The sequence below is a fragment of the Lepidothrix coronata genome, unplaced genomic scaffold (genome assembly GCF_001604755.1).
Source record: "Lepidothrix coronata isolate B3197 unplaced genomic scaffold, Lepidothrix_coronata-1.0 Scaffold94, whole genome shotgun sequence".
Taxonomy (NCBI): domain Eukaryota; kingdom Metazoa; phylum Chordata; class Aves; order Passeriformes; family Pipridae; genus Lepidothrix; species Lepidothrix coronata.
The window spans coordinates 3213320-3231915 of record NW_016690274.1 but is presented as its reverse complement, the minus strand read 5'-3'; the positions used below and the strand labels follow the sequence as shown (position 1 = coordinate 3231915).

The 18596-nt window shown below is 42.0% G+C and overlaps 1 long non-coding RNA gene across 1 annotated transcript; it reads left to right on the top strand.

Annotated features, from left to right (window-relative positions):
* Positions 1-2773: 2773 nt before the first annotated feature.
* Positions 2774-11232, top strand: LOC108500788. The gene is made up of 3 exons (XR_001876000.1): positions 2774-2865; positions 4005-4088; positions 11136-11232. It is a non-coding gene; the product is annotated as an uncharacterized LOC108500788 (long non-coding RNA).
* Positions 11233-18596: the final 7364 nt, after the last annotated feature.

The following is an 18596-nucleotide window of genomic DNA, read 5'->3' as shown; positions in this document are numbered from 1 at the left end:
ACTACATTATATTTTCTATTTCTTCTGCTTTCCAGAATGGGAATTTAAAACTCAGACACAAGTAAACAGCAACTTTTTCCTAAACTCTCTCCATTCTGACAAGAATACTTCATTACAGGAAACACAAAACCAAAAACAGAATCACAGAATAGCCGAGTTGGAAGGAACCTTCAAGAATCATCAAGTCCAACGCCTGGCCCTGCACAGGACCATCCCCAAGAGTCACACCATGTGCCTGAGAGTATTGTTCAAACACTTCTTGAACTCTTTCAGGCTTGGTGCTGTGACCACCTGCCTGGGGAGCCTGTTCCAGTGCCCAACCACCCTCTAGGTGAAGAACCTTTTTCTCATATCCAACCTAAACCTCCCCTGACACAGCTTCAGGCCATTCCCTCAGGTCCTGTCAGTGGTCACCACAGAAAAGAGATCAATGCCTGACCCTCCTCTTTCCCTCATGAGGAAGTCGTAGACTGCAATGAGGTCTCCCCTCAGTCTCCTCTTCTCCAGCCTGAACAGACCAAGTGACCTCAGCCGCTTCTCATATGGCTTCCCCTCAAGGCCCTTCACCATCTTCATTGCCCTCCTTCGGACACTCTCTAATAGCTAATTATCTTTCTTATATTGTGGTGACCAAAACTGCACACAATATTCAAGGTGAGGCCACACCAGTGCAGAGCAGAGCAGGACAATCCCCTCCCTCACCCGGCCGGTGATGCTTTGCCCGATGCACCCCAGGACACGGTTGGCCCTCCTGTCTGCCAGGGCACTGTTGGCTCATTCAAATTGCTGTCAACCAGGACCCCCAGCTGACAAACCCCCAGACTTCTTTCCAGTGTCTCGTTCCCCAGTCTGTACGTACATCCAGGATTGCCCCATCCCAGGTGTAGAATCCAGCACTTTTCCTTGTTGAACTTCATGTGGTTGGTGATTGCCTAGCCTTCTAATTTCTCAAGGTCTCTCTGCAGGGCCTCCCTGCCTTTAAGGGAGTCAACAGCTCCTCCCAGTTTTGTATGATCAGCAAACTCCCTTCCAGTCCCACGTCCAAGTCATTTATGAAGATGTTGAAGAGCACAGGGCACAAGATGGAGCCCTGTGGAACCCCACTAGTGACAGGTCGCCAGTCTGATGTTACCCCATTCACTATTACCCTCTGTACTTGACCTGTGAGCCAATTGCTCACGCACCACATGATGTGTTTATCCAGCTGTGTGCTGGACATTTTGTCCAGAAGGCTCCTGTGAGAGGCAGTGTCAAAAGCTTTACTGAAATCCAAAACGACAACGTCAATTGGCTTCCCTTGATCAACTAGGTCGGTTACCTTGTCATAGAAGGAAATCAGGTTTGATAAGCGGGACTTTCCTCTCATGAAGCTGTGCTGGCTGTGACCAATGACTGTGTTGTATTTCAGGTGTTTTTCAGTACTTCCCAGAATAATCTTCTCCATAACTTTACCAAGCACTGAACTGAGACTGACGGGCCTGTAGTTTCCGGGGTCCTCCTTCTTGCCCTTCTTGAAAATCAGGACAACATTCACCAGCTTCCAGTCAGCTGGGACCTCTCCAGATTCTCAAGACCATTTCAAAATCATTGAGACAGGTGTTGTGAAGACATCAGCCAGATCTCTGAAGATTCTGGGATGAAACCCATCAAGACCCATAGATTTGTAGGGATACAGCTGGAACAGCAGATCCCACACAGTTTCAGGGTTGATTGGGAGTTGATTATTCTCATAGTCATGGTCCTGCATTTCAGGGCACTGAAACTCCCTTGGTCCATCATCTGTGTTGAAAACAGAGGCGTAGAAAGTGTTAAACACCTCTGCCTTGTCTGTGTCCCTGTTTGTGAAGTGACCATCCTCATCCTGTAAAGGGCCGATGATATTTCTATGCTGCCTATTGCCATTAATACATTCAAAAACACTCTCTTTATTGTCCCCCACATTTCTGTCCAGCTTCAACTCCAGCTGAGCTTTGGCCACACAAATTTTCTCCCTACAGCAGCAAGCAGCATCTCTGAATTCTTCCCATGTCACTTGATCTTGCTTCCACTGGGCATACACCCTCCTTTTTTGCCTTATTTCCAAGAGGAGATCCATGTTCAGCCAAGGATCTTCTGCCTTACCTGCTTGACTTCTGACATTTGGGAATTGCCTGTTCCTGTACCCTTAGGAGGTGATGTTTGAAAAGTGTCTAGCACTGATGGACCCCAACACCTGCAAAAACATTTTCCCAGAGGACCTCGCTTACTAATTCTCTGAGCAGCCTGAAGTCTGCTCTCCTCATGTCCAGAGCTGAGGTTTTGCTGGCACTTCTCCTCCTGTCAACACAGATTTTAGATTTGATCACTTTGTGGTCGCTGTGGCCAGGACAGCCACCAATCTCCACTTCTCTGACAAGATCCACTCTGTTGACAAGTAGCAGATAAAGGAGGGCATCTTTCTGAGTCATCTCCCTTAGGACCTGTTCCATAAAGTTGTCATCCAGGTTTTTTGGGAATCTTCTGTCCTGGGTTGTACCAGCTGTGTGATGCTCCCAGTTGACTTCTGGCAAGTTGAAGTCCCCCATAAGGACAATGGCAGTTGACTTGGAAGTGTCCCTTAGTTCTTCAAAGAATAATTTGTTGGCATCATCGTCCTGGCTGGGAGGTCTATGGCAGACTCTCACAATGACATCTGCATTATTTGTCTGCCCTTGGTTCTCACCCAGAGCCTCTCAACTGTGCCATTGCCAACTGTGAGCTCCATACATTCTAACCCTTCTATTACACACAGTGCCACCCCTCTGCCTGTTTCTGCCCCGCCTATCCCTCCTGAAGAGCCTGTAACCATCCAGTGGGGCACTCCAGTCACAGGACTCATCCCATCAGGTTTCCCTTATGCCAATAATGTCAAATCTCTGAGATTGGGCCAAAGCTTTGAGTTCCTCATGTTTGTTCCTCGTACTGCGTGCATTAGTGTAGAAACATTTCAGGTAGCCAACACCTCATGAGGCAGACTGAGGGATCCCATTAAAATTTTCTCAAGTTTTGGCACACCTTCCCACTGCTCATCAGTGGTGAGCCTGGTTTTGTCCCTTTCCCCTTTCTGAGCTAGTTTAAAGCTCCGTCAACAAGCCCCACTAGCTCCTGCACTCCTTTTCCCCTCTGAGATAGGTGTCAGTAGACCAGGTGTTGAGTAGATCATCCCATGGTCAACAACCCCAAAATTTCTCAGACTACACCAACCTCAGAGCCACTCATTGACCTGATGAATATGCCTATTCCTGTTAATATTATTCCTTGTTACCAGAAGAATCAAGGAAATCACTACCTGTGTTCAAGAGCCCTCTACCAAACATCCCAGGGCCCTAAAGTCTCTTTTGGTTGCCCTTGGACTTCTTTTGTTATCTCCTCACTGCCAGTTTGAACAACCAACAGCAATCAAAGGGCCCAATTAGTCTGGAGAGTTTTCCAGTAATGTCCCTTACCCGAGCCCCTGGGAGGCAGCAGACTTTCCTTTGAGTTGGGTCTGGTCTGCATATTGGACCCTCCATTCCCCTTAGAAGCAAGTCTGCTACAGCCACCCTTCTTTTCCTCATAACAGAGGAGGTCTTGATACAGGATATAGATGATGTTGTTTTAGGAGGCCCCACTACCCCAGAAGGACCTTTGCCCACCTCATCAGTTGTCTGGCCTTCTAGTTCCAGAGCCTGTTACCTGTTGTAACCCTGTATGTAGAGCAACCGGGGGAGTTATAATCAGAATACTATATCCCTCATGATGTGTAATTGCCCCAGTATCAGAGACTTGTACACTGGAGAAGATACTGTCAACATTGAAAATAGTCTGAACAATACTTTGGGTTTTTTAATAACACGGAGTGTCAAATAAACAGGGCTTGGGGTAAATACAAGTATCAATAAAGTGGAGAAGAATGTCCATGAAATTCACTGGTACGTCTACCTCTCAGTCAGTCTTACTCTGTCTGTCTGCCTCTACCCCTCCTCCCATTTCGTGTTTGTTTCCAGCACAAGGCCACAGATCAAGACTTCAGGAGAGCTAAGGAGGAGCAGATATGATCAACTGCTTTATTTAAAAAAAATTCTGGAGAGGTAAGATTCCTTTACAAGATAATCCTTCTCCGAAAAGGATTTCTGACAAAAGGGTATTGTGTCCATAGAGGTGAATCCTTCAGTTTCTTTATACTAGATAATTAGTCACTGGACCGAAACTTGATAGTAGCCTGCCTGTAGCAGCATGAAAGTCAGTAGGGGCTAATGAAGACACTACTGACAAGTCATAGAAATATTTTCCTAACAAAACATTTCCTGGAAGTGAGAGGAGTTGGGAGAAAAAATATAGTCAGAAGACTAATGATTATTTACTCAGAGACAAATGTATTCTACATTCATATAAAACTGATTTAGTAATTTGGTAAAAATGAAGAGAGAAAGAAGGCTTGAGTTAGAAGAAAGTAAACTAGGACTGAAAGCTAGTCTAAAGTGATCCACCCAGTTGCGACACTCGCCATCATTTAAGTTTTCAAAATTTGATGAAATTCAGAGCACATCTCGGAAAAACCTGAATGAGTATTTTAGTATCTCTCAGAAAATTGTCTCCAGTCATCAGCAATATTCAAGTGAAATCAACTATGCATTAGTAAGAGAAAGAGAAAAGTTCGGAGTTTTGGTAACATGGAAAATACAAAAAGCAGATGAAGAGAGATAAGAATGGGGCAGCCTTATTTGTGTCATAAATAACAATATGACTACTTTGCAAGGATGCAAGGAATACTACAAGAAGCAAATGGACATTTGATAGATAAAAATTATGAAACAATCAATGGTCATGTAGAAAAGATAGACTTGTTCTGTTCTTATCTGTATTTGGAAGCCAAAAAGCTAATGAGCATGAATGCCTTCTTGCCCCTCATAAAGCAAGACTACTTTAAAACACACAGACTCAGAATGAATATTTTGAAAATCAACAGACCTACAAACTTGCAGTCAAGAAACCTACAGAGATGATGGAGAAGATTCTGGCCTAGAAATACTCATTTTTACTAAATCCTGAAGCACCAGAAGGACACTAGAACAATGCAGAGCGTTCAGCCAACATCACAGTAGGTCACCAGCACAACTGACAGCACTGCAGCTTGTTCTGTCTGACAAGGGATACCAGACAGTAGAAAAATGAATTGTTAATGAAATTAGATGGGAACATAGTCATTAGAAGTCCACACTGGTTTACAAGATAGCATTCTTGTATGAAACTAATGATACAGAGTGTCCGTGTGGTTTCTTCTAAAGGGATTAATATAGTGCTTAAAATCACTCCAAAGAACTCATTAGCTGGTTCCCTTCAGACAGCCATCTATATGCAATATGTTATTCAATGCTGCTGATATATAACCAGACTGTACCAACAAGCAGTTAGATTGTAGTTGGACTACAGCATCTCAATCATCAGCTGTAGGTCACAGTTAAGACCAAGGTAGAATTGATCTGGCCACATTGGCAAGGAACTGTTCAGGTGAGAGATGCATGACTGATCTCTGCTGTAAAAAGAGGTGAAAATGCCACAAATGTCCTTAATGATTTAACTTTTGAAACCAAGTCAAGTGGTCAGCATAACTTTGAGCATGTGAGCAAGAGGCAACATCAAAGCACATAAGAGAGTGGGACCTCATTAGTGACTGGAATCCGGGTCAGCAATTGAAAAATCACAGAAACAGAAGACTTTATTACCCCAATCCAGTTTAAGCAGGGATGTGCTTTTATCTCTGTGTATAGTATTAGGGAGACTGTTTCAATGCCCACAGTTTTAGAGGGTTGTTGAAATATTAGCATGGGTGTGGAAAACAGCCAAAAAGTTGCTCAAGATCTAGAAAAAAAAGGCCATAGCAAAGGCTTGGAGAACTCAGTCTGTTGAGTTGAATCAAGACTTAGAAAAAATGAGAAATTTCTTGATTACATAGGGTGTTTCCCTCCTGACAGAAAATGTCATGGATGAAAGAGCTCTTAATCTAGCAGAAAATGTCCAACAAAAGCCAAGAAAGTGGAAGCCTAGCAAATTCAAATGAGAAAATAATCAGAAGTGTTTAACAATGAGAGTAAGCATTAGAACAAATTGCCAAAGAAAGTGGTCAGTTCTTCATGTCAAGCTATCATCACATCAAAGCTCCAGGCATTTCTAAATCACAAGCTTCTGTTAGTTAAGTCATTGGGCTCCTTGTGAGAAAGACAGTTCAAAGCCTAATGGCCCATGCCAAGGACTGAAACTTAGCTTCAGGAAACTCAGACCAGATAAGTTATTGACTTCTCTAGCCTTCATTTTGTGGGTCTAAGGGTCTGGTACAGGTTATTTTACATTCTTAAATTCTTATCTACCGCCTTATTTGTCATTTTTCTTGTAAACAAAGACTTCCTCCAGCTTTTGCCTGTCAGAACTCCACGGGTGGGTGAAGAACTGTCTCTGCATCTCTGGAAATGCAAAGGGAATTTCTCCTTGTGGCTAAGTACCCTGTAGTAGCAGGGGCTTGTCTTTTCTCAGATTTTTCCGTTTTTCCTGGAAAGAGGGTAGTTTCTCTCTATCCATTGCTCTCTTTCTCTTTTCTCCATCTCAAGCCGCAATTGCCATGTCTCCTAAAAAATATTTTCTAGCTTCTGGAACAGATTATTGTCCCTACTTGATGCATATCTTCGGCAGTGTATTTCTTTGGGTGGTTTTCAGAGCCTCTCGGGGCCCAGTACTTCCCATGATCTGGCAAAATCCCTGACCACTACTTGGGACCTTGGTTTGTTTATTTTAACTTTTATTGTGAAAAAACCCTGAAACCAATCAATGCCATCCATTGGTACAGAACAAAAAATTAGTGTAGACCAAACACATTTTTATCTGCTAAAGAAAGATGTAGAATGAAGCCCTCACCCAGTGACAGATTAAATAAAGGCCAGAGTTAAAAGTTTTGTCTCGCGACACATTCTACAACTGTTCAAATTGTGTGGCAAGAAGCAAGAAATGCCAGCGCCAAGGGCTTGTGGGGGACAAGTCCTCCTGCCTGGTTGCGGAAGCTCAGGCCCAGAGACAGACACCAGGAGCATTCTGGTTCATTTCAACTACTGTAAAAATTGGATAGCTCCAGGACAGATACTGGTGCCTGTTGGAGATGATGGGTCAGACAAGGCACTCAGCTTCAGGAGAGCTGGTGTCTTAAATAAGTATATATGACACAGGAGCACTTGCCTCTCACCTCAGGCTCTACCTCTCTGATACTTTAATTTTGTACTGCTCTCCTGCTCTGAGCGGGAGGTGGGACTGACTTACCATGGTCTATACTTTGATCTTTGCACTTCTCTCTGTAGTCTTCCCAATTTGGGGGATTTTTCTGCTCTGTTTAAAAACAGGAGACAAAGGAAACAAGTGTCACTGAGGCATCTGGGAAAAGCTGTCTTACACTTCACTCTGATACCCAGGCTGAAAGTGTTGATGTGCCTCGATTCCTCTTCTTGGATCTCTCGTGCTGCTTCTCGCCTGAGTTTCCAGACCTTAGTTCTTTGCCTCAGACAGTGCCAAAGCTATTGTTTTTTATGATGGAGCTATGTGATTTCTGTGCCAGAATTATAAGTAAACCATGAAAAAATATTAACATTTTTGTGTAGACTTATGCAACTTTTTCCATGAAAACCCTCAAAAACAGCAAAAGTCTTGTCATGAACCATAGGGAAGGGTATGGTATATATGTGTCTTCTTAAAGCAGCAAATGTTCATCCAGAAAGAGCATGTTTGCAGACCAGAGATGTTCTGAAGGACATCACTTACAAGACTCCCACCAAAAGACCTCTGCAAAGGCCTCGCTAAGCAGATATATATGAAATCTCCTTTCCAGGCAAACTTTGTTCTACAAACACAGCTGCTCCTGCTCTTGAGCAGTCACAAAACATGGCTACAATGTCAATTAGGTTGGGGCAAAGTCCCAACAGGGTACTACTTTTTACTAGGAGTGGTTGTCTTTTCCATCCTGGAACAAGAACGGCAGTCACCACTAGGGGACCATTGGCTTCACCACTGTCTCACCTAGGGCCCCAGTAATGCTTCCTGTGCTTTCCTACCAGGAAACAGTATTGTATGTGAGATCCCAAACACTTTATAAAGTGCTTTCAGCCTTAGCATTCGGATCAGCACTTTGTAAAACACATGGGGATGGAAACACACATGCCAAATTCTTCGAGCAGTGAGACTGATTAGTAATTCAAGGTTCATCCTGAGGAAATGCTTGCTCTTATAAAGTAGTGGGCTGCTAACACTCGTGTTTGAGCAGCCTTCATTGCTCAGGGACTCAGATACATACTGTGAAATCTGTACGTACCACCATGTGTTTTTGAGGTTGGTGGGTGGACATGTGCCCATTACAGAGACTAGCTATACAAATGCTCAATAATTAAGCAGTTAGTGGACTCCTACGCATTTGTAAGGTACACAAGGCTCATGGAGAGCCTGCCAAGTTCCTCAAGAAGTAATAGTTCATGACACTCTTGAGATATCTGCCAGATGCCGACACAGTGTTGTGAAGTTCCTATTTCAGGACATAATTTTAAAAATACTTCTAGCTCAGGATTTAGATGCCAAAAAGCATTTGTGTATGAATTGTAATGTAAACCATAAACTCAAGAGGAAACACCAGAGCCTTCTCCTTTTGTAGATACCTTGTGACTAAGGAGAGTTAAGAAAATATTCCTTTATTGGCAACAAAACAAATACATTTTATTGTCCCATATGTGCAAAATGAAACAACCAATTAACATATATCTGGCAAAGAAAGAATATTTTTATCTTCCAGCATTGCCCACACATCCCAAAATTTATATTGATTTCAACATTTGTGAGTAGCGCACAGAGGGCAGATGGTGAACACTCTGCTGAGCACCAAGTTTGGCTGATAAGAAGGCATGGCAGTTTTAATAACAGCATCAGCAATTCAGCTCAGCATGAATTTTCTCACATTTCTGGCACTCGCATTGGGAATGCTCAGTGGCCTAGCAAAAGCTTTAACAAAGTTGCTTTCATATCATCAACTGGCTGGCATAATCACTCTCACAGTACTAACATAATCTCATCCTTTCAGTAGATATCAAAATTAATTGCAGTAGAAAAGCAGTCCCAAGAAGAGACACTTGTCTTCTTTGACTCACATAGGATCTACATTTGTAGGTCCAAGTTCTATAAAAAGTGGGCACATGTGTGTGTTGTGTGTTTTCAGCATATTGGTCCTTGGAAGCAGGCTTCTTTTTTTTTTATTTTTTCTCAATTAAGATTCAGATGGGTCTAAGGAAGTCTTAAAGCTAACAAGACACTAGGCCTGCTTTTCCCAGTATATTTTTTACAGGGGAAATGCAAAGACAACAGCATGAGTAAGAGAATGCAACTCCCACCCCTGCAGCAAGCCATCCTCAGTGCGTGTTTTCAGCCTAGCCCCACCAGCCTCTGGGCCAGAATAAAGTGTGTATTTGTTGTTTCTCGGGTATTGTCACAGCCTATTTGTAATTGCTGAATATATTCAAATGCCCCATACCACCATTTTGGGCCAGCCCCATCTTCTTCATCAAGTTTGAATATATCAGGCCCCTGAGTGCACTAATCACTGAGCCTCAATCAGCCTCAGATGGGACTTCAAGTTACAACCACACCCACAGGGCCAAGAAGCCCCATTTCAGCTGAACTCCAGCTGAGCTGTGTCCATGTCTGTGGCCACATCTGGGCCTTGTCAATCCAGATCTCTACCTGCAGATTGACATCCTGGCTTAGTTCAGCCTGGTTGTTGTGGACCTTCCTGGCCATCACTGGACCTAGTCTTAACTCTTACCTACAGACTGAATTTCCAGCCTTGCCTCAGACCTCTTTCATCACCAGGTATTGCTTCATGATCTGGGCTCTTGACTGGTTCTGGCCATTGTGTCCAGGTTTGTCCTTCTCACCTCATTTGGATGCTGTGGATTGGCCCTGGTTGGGAAGGCTGGGTCCTGTTGGCCCTGGGTTCCCACTGCCTTCTGGGTCACCTTGCTTTACAGAGCAGGTGGCCCATGTTGTGCCATGATAGTGGGACCTGAATTTAGGTTTGCGGGAGCATAAAAAAAGGGCCTGAACAAAATTCCCCCTTGTCACACAGCAGCTAGTAGACCATGTGGATAGTTTAGGTTGGACAATGCAGTGGGATGGAGTGGAGAACTGCAGCTCAGGCCATTTGGTCTGGTTAAAAATAGTATCAAGGCCAAGACTCTGTATCAGTGTAGTCATACATTTAGATGTAGCTTTGAAATCAGTGCCATTTCTAATACAATGAAATGCCATGGGTCAACAAATCAATACTTTCTACTCATAGTTTTGGACCTCATGGAAATTATCTTTATGCATGTTAGTATACTCCACACTGACCTGTGAGACACATAAATATGGAGCTCTGGTTTCCCACATATCTGCAACTTCTGTCTCTTGTGGTCTTCACCAAAATAACACTATCTTCTTCTTGGCCTCTTAAGACTTCGCCATGACAATGTTCTCAGATTCTTCCCATGTCCCCAGATGATTCCTTCTCTGGTTCTCTTAAACGTCTGCTTCATCCTAGGCCCTTAGCATTTTCCCTCATAGTGGTAACTTCACTTTATCCTGCTCCTCAACTCAAATATTTCCTCATAGTTTCATTATTTACCATTTTTGCCTGATAGGTGAGCAGGAGGTTATGTGTGTAAGGACAAGGCTAAAGCTGCATGCCCACCAAAGCTGTAGGTAATGGCTGGCTTCTTCTTGCCTCTTCCTTGGTAAATGGAACTGCACTGATTTGGGCATTTCTCTTTCTCCCTTTCCTCTTCCAGCACGGATTGCTGTGAAATTAGTTTTAAGAGGCTGCTGCTCTCTCAAACATACTTGGAACTGACCACCAGGTTCAAGAGTACTTGAGAGTACCTGGGGAAAGAGCTGTTAGATGGAAGGGCTTTGCATAAGATCTTGTTCCTCTACACTCTTGAACTATTAAGTGAGATTCAAGTGCTCAGGGAGTGAAGTTATTTAACCTCCCTCATATTTTAAATTCATCCAACAACAACTGCAATGGTGTATTAAGTGTATTTAAAAACATATTAAAACACTTTACCTTCTGTTTCCAGAACTGCAGTGCAAGATCAGCGTTTTACCCTGGGTAGTGATAAGAAAGAGCTTTTGGACACCCATTACACTGCACAAGTGTGTGGGGAACTGCTCCTCATTAATTTAGAATGGAGGGAATTTTTGAACTCCGGAAGACAGACTAGTAAGTGTAGTTTGAATGTGCCTCTCTCCTTTCCTCTTTTCACTGTTTTTGCATTGGCCTAACGTATAAACAGATAGTTTTCAAAGATCTCTGTTAGCAAACAGGGTTTAGTATGCGAGCACCAATCCGAATATTATGGGAGCTTAGAGGCCTTTGGCTGCAGAAAAAATGGTTTTAAAAGCAATAACAATAGTAAAAGGGTCGTAGTACAATAATAGATTTGAAAGCTTATACTGTGAATGATGCAGTGGATGAGAGTTGATATAGATGAAGTACTTTGTGAGCTGCTGGGAGCAAAGCAGGTCCTGATTATTTCATTGACAGAGGTGGGTTGTGGGGGCAGCTGACACCACATAAAAGTTGGAGCTTTCAATCTATCCATAATTACTGTGGTGCTTGGGGAGGGTGCAGCAGCAGCACTGTCAGTCACAGGCTGGATAAGGGAAGGAGGAGAGCCTATATTTGTATATTCAGTAGAGCTTTGCACTGACTAACCTAAATGCTGTTGTGATAAATATAATAGTAATTAACTCAAATGGGAAATTAAGAAGAAGAAAAAAAAGAAAAGGAAAAGGGGAGCCCCTAATAAAAGGAATTCTAAAGAGATCTGCATGACCCTGACAGAAGATACCAAGGCCCAGATCCTCAGAGCTGTTCAAATCAGAGTCAGGTGGCTGAATAACTTTTAAGATCTCAGCCACAGTCCAGAAAAGGAGCTACAAGCTGCTTCTTGACAAACTGCTTTTCTTTCATTCTGAGAGGAAGCATGAAAGGCTGATCTGTCAATATTTTTCAGGATGTTCATGCTATTGTGAATTTCTCTTGCTTTTATTTACTGTATCATGATGTTTGCATTCTGGTTTACATGTGGTATATGCATTGAAACTAACTTGAAATTCTAGAGATTTCTTTGCCTGGTTGCCCAAATACAGCAGACTTGTTTGGCACACTGAAGAAAAATTAAAAATGCTTTGGCTGTAACTCCCTGCCATAATCAAATCAAGACCTTGATTTCCTCAAACTCAAACTCCTTGTTAGGACCACACTTTAGCAGCAGTGGTTTATGTCTCTAAAACAGAATAGTTATTATTAGCTAAAGGCAAAACACATTCAGTCAATCAGTTTCTGGTTTGGAGATGTTATGGATGGCATGTAAAGTGAAGTACTGACAACTGACAAAATAACACAGCAATGAAATTCTATTCATAAATTCATGCTGACTAGTTTCCAAGCTATTGTTAATGGCAACTTCTTCATGGATGTCAACAAGGCAGGAATGGGAAGGCAGAAAAACAAGAATCACTAAACTAAACTTGAATGTGCATACAGAGAGAAGCACATGCACGTGTTTATTTTTACAAGTGAGATAATGCCATGTCCATTCTAAGTGCCACTTTTCTGCTGTTCCATCTGTACAAAGGACTCTTAAAGCAATTATGAAAAAATGCAGGAGATGAAGGGAGGAGCAAGGGAGTATATGACCCAAGAGAATTGGATAAATCGTGTGGACACATACTGTGTGGGTAGTTTGAGCTGGCTCACAGGCAGCACAAGATGAGTCTGTCCAGCAGAGCATGCTACTTTGTGCTCTATCCATTGCCTTTAATGTTCCACAAACATCCTGCTGCTCTCAAATGGCTGTAAGGATGGTTTTGAAAGCGTAAGCCAAAGATAAGCAGTACAAAGGTGTCCACAAGCAGGCAGAGCAAAATCTTAAAAGATCTAAACTTTTACCATTCATCTTAATGGCATGTTATTATTTAAATCGTGCAGCAAGATACAGTTTAGTGTTGCTAACTATTTCATTGCTTGTTAAAACTGGCAAGGTAAAACTGGACTGACAACTGATAGGAAGATATACACTAGTCACTCTCACTGGTATCTCATTTTGGCCTTGCACCACAGTAACGTTTTTATGAGTTTCATATTTGCATTATAAAGGATTGTCTTGAAACTCTTTGCTATGAAATAAGCTGATATTCTGACTGTTCTGCTCTTTACCTGTCAACCTGCCTTTACATTACAATTTGATGTTACTGTGACCGTGAGATGATAAAATTAAGCCCCTAGGAAAAGAAAGAAAGACAGGGTGATAATACTGGTCTTTAGGAGAGCAGATTTCATCTTCTTCAGTATACCATGGGATGCTGCCATGGTATACTAAAGAGCACTTTAAAGGAGCTTCACATTTTTTGATCTTCAAGAAGAGTCTTCTTGGAGGAGGAATACTCAGAAATTACTCAGAAATTAGTAGTCCTGGCAGGGGACTGGCTTGGGAACTGGTACCTCCTGACTGAAATGAAATGCATACTTTGATGTTTTCCAAACTTAGCTGGATGAAGCTTTAAGCACCCTGAAAGTTAGCCCTGCTTTGCGCAGCAGAGATACAGCGGTCCGAAGTCCCTTCCAACTAAATTTGGTTTTATGTTTATGCCGTGCCTTAATAGGTACGCATTAAAAAGGCATATTCTTTTCAGATAACAAATGGAAAACTCCCAGCCATTCTTTGAACTGGATATGCTGCTGCCAAGTAAAAAAGAAAAGTCTGTCTGATAGTCAAATACGATGATGATGAGCCCAGTACAGATGATTCTGGGTTTGCAAACTGAGTAATTGTGTAGTGTATTAGGCAACAGAAATGATCACTTTGCCTTTCTGTGCAAAAATGGTATTACAAGACCAGTCCCATCATCTTTAACTGTCTGAGTAAGCCTTTTGATTCATCTGTTCAGTCTTCCAATGACCTTTTTCCTATACTGCTTATTCTGATTCCCCACCGTAATACAATCAAGATATAAATCTCATGTGACAGCAAAGATCAGTAAGAGTCATGCAAGTAAATGCAGATAAAAAAGTTGATGTGTGCTTTGTATAGCACTGTATCTTGGTTATGCTGGAAATTTTAAGGCAGATTCTGTGTTCTGTTTCACTAGAGGAAGCATGTCTCTTCCCCAAGTAAAAACAGGTGCAGATCTTTGAAGGCAGGACATAGGTGTCTGTCACAATGTTGCAAGGCATTTTGACAAAAGGCGGCATTTAGAAATGCTAATTTCTTGCTACTCTACTGAACACGGGTGTGTTCCTCACAACTTAAGATGGTGTGAGGGGACTCCAAGTTGGCTAAAATGTTGGGGCAGATCTAGCTAAACCTTTTGCTTAAACAGGTCATTCTGAAGACTGCAAAAGAGCTCTTAAACTCAAATCCAAGTTTTATTTTAACGGAAATTAGATCCTATAGCTTTAAAAACAGATAAAACTAAAAGTGAGACAGAAGAGAAAGTAGGCATTTGGAAACTGAATTCTTTCTTGCCCACCATGTCCTGGCAGAAAGGGTCCTTTTTTTCAGGCTTCATCTCAGTGTAGCAGCTCAGGAACTTTCTGTATTGCAATAGAACTTCCTCTGAGAAGATCCTTGAAACTGTAGACAATATCATTCGCCCCACCACTGAGGCTTGGTTGTGTACCTGTTTTTCTGAGCACTTTGCCAATCTCTGAGTTCTCACACCCTCAGCATAGCCTCCTACACACTTTAGTCAATGATGAAGTATTTTGATTGCTATTTAATTGATTTCTATATTATACATTAACCAAAAAAACTCACATGAAGAATGAAAGAAGCTGATAAGAGGGGAATCATCTGGGAGGGGTGTAGAGGATATAAACCATCAAAGAAAGTTTATTTTAAGACCAACTTGGCACTGAACATGTGGTGAAAGAGCATCATGTAAAGAAAAGTCTCCGGTGAAGTTTTTGGGGTTGGTTTCTTCATTGTTTTCTTTTTATTAACTTTAATGTTTAATACATTATAAATTGCATAGGGCATGATTGGAAGAACTGACTCATCGAGGTTGTGCTTATCAGAGAAGGACAGAATAATGAAGTTCTTCAGAAGGAGCTTCTGGAGACAAGAGATGAAGAAGCATCAAGCACTGGCAGAAAGAGAAACTGAAACAGAGAGGTGATCTTACCATATAATATGATGTTTTGTAGCAATATTATAAATACCGTAAGAAATTTCAATCTATATCGTACATAGACTCTTCTAGAAATGTAAGTTGCATGTAGAAATTATCTGGTAAATATATGTTAACATAAAAATGTAACTTTGCTCACGGGCACTCTTTAGTGAAAAACTGCAAGAGACGCACAAGTGCTTTTCAAAGACTTAGTTCATTCAGTTTAATGCCATGTAATGCCACTGGTTATTGGAAGTCTGTTCTAGCCCCCCAGTCTTGGCTCTTACCTATTTTTAATCTGGAAAGTACTAAAGAGTCTATCAGTACCTATGTAAAGCAATGGCTCCAAATGGGCAAGAGAGAGAAAACTATACAAATATCTTTTTTTTCTTTTACTTTTGAAAGGACTGTCAGAAAATGGTGCAGATATTTTGGGCATTCCACTCTGTGCCACAGACAGCTGTGCAAAGGGGAACCCAGGCCCATCTCCGGGTCTGAAAGAAGCACAGATCTGTGACTGTACAGCTCACCAGAACAGATACTGCTCCACCAGTGGTTGTGGTGGCAAGACAGAGATTTGGTCAGGCAAGAGACATGGTGGGTTCCTGGCAGTTTATACAGGCAGGTGGAAGGTCTGGGTGTGAGTGAAGAACAGAGTACTCAGCTGCAAGTCACAGAGGCAGGCTGGGAATCTCAAAAAAGGCAGAGTCACACACAGCAAGTATGTGTGTAGGAAGCTCAGAGAGCTATTCCTTAATGAGTTTGCAGCATGCCAGTCCTTAGATTGACATGAGTCAACTATCTGGTTTTTAATCTCTTCCTCTGCATACATAGTGACTATTCATGAGAGGATTACTGTGAAGTACTCTGAAACTAAATGGCATGTTTAGGATCTCATGGCTACAGGAATGAAAGTCACAGACAAGCTTGAATATCACAAGAAAGATGCAGCTTTGTTCATGTTTTCTGAGAAAGAAACTTAAAAGATCAGATACTCAGTGTCACACTTACTCGCACATAATCATAGCTCATGATGCAGCAACAGCTCTAAAAGTTCAACTGCTGTTGCCAGTATGTAAGTGAAATGCCTCACATGGGTGTCACCTCTTCAGGATCACCTACTGCTCAAGAATATCAAGTAATGGGAGCAGGTGATCACATCAGCTGAGAAAGTAGACAAGCCAGTAGCTTCTGCAGATCTAACGTTTTAAAATGTTCTTAACAAGCAAGTGCCTGTCTAGATTTACCCTGTAAGACAATATAATACCCAGCTGTGTAACTGCAGAGTTACTGCTTGCCAAAATAAGACTCCTGTGAAGCTGAAGTTTTATGTAGATCCAGGTATTTCAGGCTCACCCTCCTCTCCAAAGGAGAGGCATTTTGAAATGCTTCATATTTAAAGCAACACACACACATTCAGCAAACAAGATCCCTTCCTCTGGGGTGAGGGGAATGGGGACATGGCAGCTAACTACCAGCCTAAAGAAAGAGGGAAATGAGTCACAGTAATTAAGTAGGTCACTTCCACTTTGTGTAAAACTGTTCTTCTAGTAGTCAAGGTAATCTCTGAAATAAGGAACTGTCTGGGCTCAAGTTTCTGTCTGAGCTTGATGTTTCTGCTTCACATAAGTGGGAAAGTAAGGAAAAATTCCCTGTAAAAAAATTGGTGTTTTCAGCAGATGAATGTATGATTGTGGATTCTAGGGAAACTATTTTAACTCTCACTGATTGAACATCTGGTTTAGTTTTGTTTCATGCATCTATGTAGCTTCTTAAAAAAAAAAATAACCAGAAAAACAAATTCAACCCTCTATAGCAGCTGCATTGGCTTCTGCTAATATTTGCTTCCCTTACAATAAAACCTAAGCAGTTCAGCAAAAGTTGAAAACCTTTTCTTTACTTTTATTTCAGATCATGTCTTTGAAATAGTGAGTTTCTGCTGGAAGACAGAACACAAGCTTACCCGTAGTGAGTGGGAGGTTGTAGTATTAGATCTTCTTTCAGGAAGGCTCTTTGACCCGAACAGAGGGTCAAAATATTTTTGGCCATCAAAGCCCTCAAACAAGGGTGTTTTAGATATAACAAATTTTTTTTCCAATAAAATTCTCAAATAAGAGGGAGAGGTATTACTATTGCCATTGTTCTGATGTAGAAGATAGACTGCTGGCTGGAAATATTGTCCCTGCTGGAAAATTGATTATGGTTCAGTTTTGGAAAGTGCATGTTTCCTCTGCTTTTAGTTACCATATTAGGTTTTCATAAGAAGAAAAAAACAACAACCCATCCTGATTTCTCATGTTCCTGTTGCTTCCCTTAGAGCTCTGTGTCACGATGACTTACTGAATGTGAAGCAAGCTGCTACTTCATATTTTTATCCTCCCCTTCTAGGAAACAGTTGCTTTAGGACTGATTCTGGTAACCTGATACCACTTGATGTATTTTTGCTGGAATATGGAGCCTGCATAAATTGCACCATAAGCAAATTTCTTTATAATGGAAGGATTGGGAAGCTGCAGCTTGGCAGGCCATTTCATTGGTGTGGTTTTTTTAAGGTGGATTTTCCAGATGCTTTTTAACAGATGATATTGTAGACTTTTGCAAAGGATATAAGGAATATGTAGTTGCCACTGGTTTTAGAGCATCCTACCTGTAGACAAAATGCTCTACATTTGAAAAAGCTCCTACCTGCCTGACAGATACCTCTCTATAACCTGAAAGAAAAACTGCAGTTGTTTACACTTTCCAATGTGCCTAATTATTTATTATCAGTGTTGCATGAGCCTGCAAGCTTCTGCTGAAATTGAGTCCAATCTTTGCAGTCTCAAATACAAATGAAAAGTCAGGTCTCCCCCCTCCCCCCCCAGAGATGAACTGACAAAAATCCACAAAAAGTAGTAAAAACCTATGCATTCATAAAACCAAAACTTCATTCCTTCTTTTCTGGGACACAGTAGTTGATACAAGGAATTATTTAGGTACAGGATGGGTAGATGTGACTCCTCCAGTGCTAGAGCTAGAACAGAACTTCAAGTAGGAGAACTTCCTCCCCTCTGAGAAAAAGCTCCTGTAGATTATAGTTGGAGTGAGATCAATCAAACCAGCTGGGTCCACTGCACACAGAGTACATCCATTCCAGGACTCTGGGCTGGTGAGAGGCCTCCTGTCCTCTTACTGGTGTCCTGACACTCAGCACCTTCTGCACTGTGAGAGGTTGGAACTGTCTGTCAGTCTGTCTGAAGCAGCATGTCCTTTGCCTCCGAGCTTTCCAGGGTACCGATGCCTTTGCTAGGATTTCCTGACAGCTCTGAGAAAAACACTTCCTCGTAAGGCCAAGAGTTATTCCTGCAATCAGTAGGAGCTGC